Source organism: Cervus elaphus, chromosome 14 (genome assembly GCF_910594005.1).
Source record: "Cervus elaphus chromosome 14, mCerEla1.1, whole genome shotgun sequence".
NCBI lineage: Eukaryota > Metazoa > Chordata > Mammalia > Artiodactyla > Cervidae > Cervus > Cervus elaphus.
Genome location: NC_057828.1, coordinates 42,783,096 through 42,784,392, shown reverse-complemented (window position 1 = coordinate 42,784,392; position 1,297 = coordinate 42,783,096).

Sequence of the window (1,297 nt, the reverse complement as noted above, 5' to 3'; positions counted from 1 at the left end):
GTCCCTTTTTATACTTTAATAAAATTCTGCCACACAAAAGCTCTCGAGTGATCAAGCCTGGTCTTTGGTCCTGAAGCTAAATTTTCTTCGGAGATCACGAGTCCAACACCGTTCACCATAAGCTATCAATGATACTGGTGATTGGGACTCCAGAAAGTGTCCTGGTAACTACAAGTGCATATCACAGCTTCCTTACAGGTTTCATGTTGAAGTTTCTATTTCTTGAGATTGCTAAGGAAAAAAAATGTTCATGCTCACAGGAATGAGCATAAGTGAGCTACGAAGTTCTCAGCCAGACATAGTCTGGATATCAAAACATGCTGTCGTGTTTAGCCCTTGGCTGGCTCATTTCATCCTCGCCTATAGCTCAGTTGGTAAAGAATCTGCCTGCAATGCAGGAGACCCTGGTTTAATTCCTGGGTCAGGAAGTTCTCCTGGAGCAGGGATAGGCTACCCACTCCAGGATTCTTGGGCTTCCCTGGTGGCTCAGCTGGTAAAGAATCTGCCTGCAATCCGGGAGACCTGGGTTTGAGCCCTGGGTTGGGAAGATCCCCTGGAGAAGGGAAAGGCTACCCACTCTAGTATTCTGGCCTGGAGAACTGCATGGACTGTCTAGTCCATGGGGTTGCAAAGAATTGGACACGACTGAGTGACTTTAACTGGGAACTTTAATACTTCACATGAAAGCACAAGCTCAGTCTGTTTCATTCACATGGATCTTGGTAAACCTTGCAAAAGAGTGGAGCATGTTTTCTATTCTTTCCCAGTCTATAACACATTTGTGACTTTACTGGAATGCTCTGGGCCCACTCAAGACAGGAAATGAGTTTAGTGTTGGTGCATGATAGTGCTATTTCTGAAAATGAGATGTTCTGTGACCAGAAACATGCAGACAGCCACCCAAGAAGGAGCTCACATCTGGAGAAGTAAGAGCTGCTGCCAGCATTTCTCTCTGATGTGATAAACCTGAGGATGTGGACATGTGGCAAAATATTTTCCCTTTACCAAAAAATTAAACCATAAGCAACAGAAGGAAGGAAAAAATGCTATAAATCTCTCATTTCCTGATCACCCACAGGGAGTACAAAGGTAAAAATACTGCAAGCTACACTCTCTAGAGCTTGACATCAAGGCTGAGGGCTTCTCGAGACCTTGTGGCTTAGTATGGGGGTTCCTATCACAGGCCTTGCAAGCAGTGTCATTCAGCTGGACCAGAGAAAATAATAGGAGTCCTAGGCAAAAAAATTCTACGAAAAAAACTTTACTTCTGATGTTAATATTAATAACGATAATGATA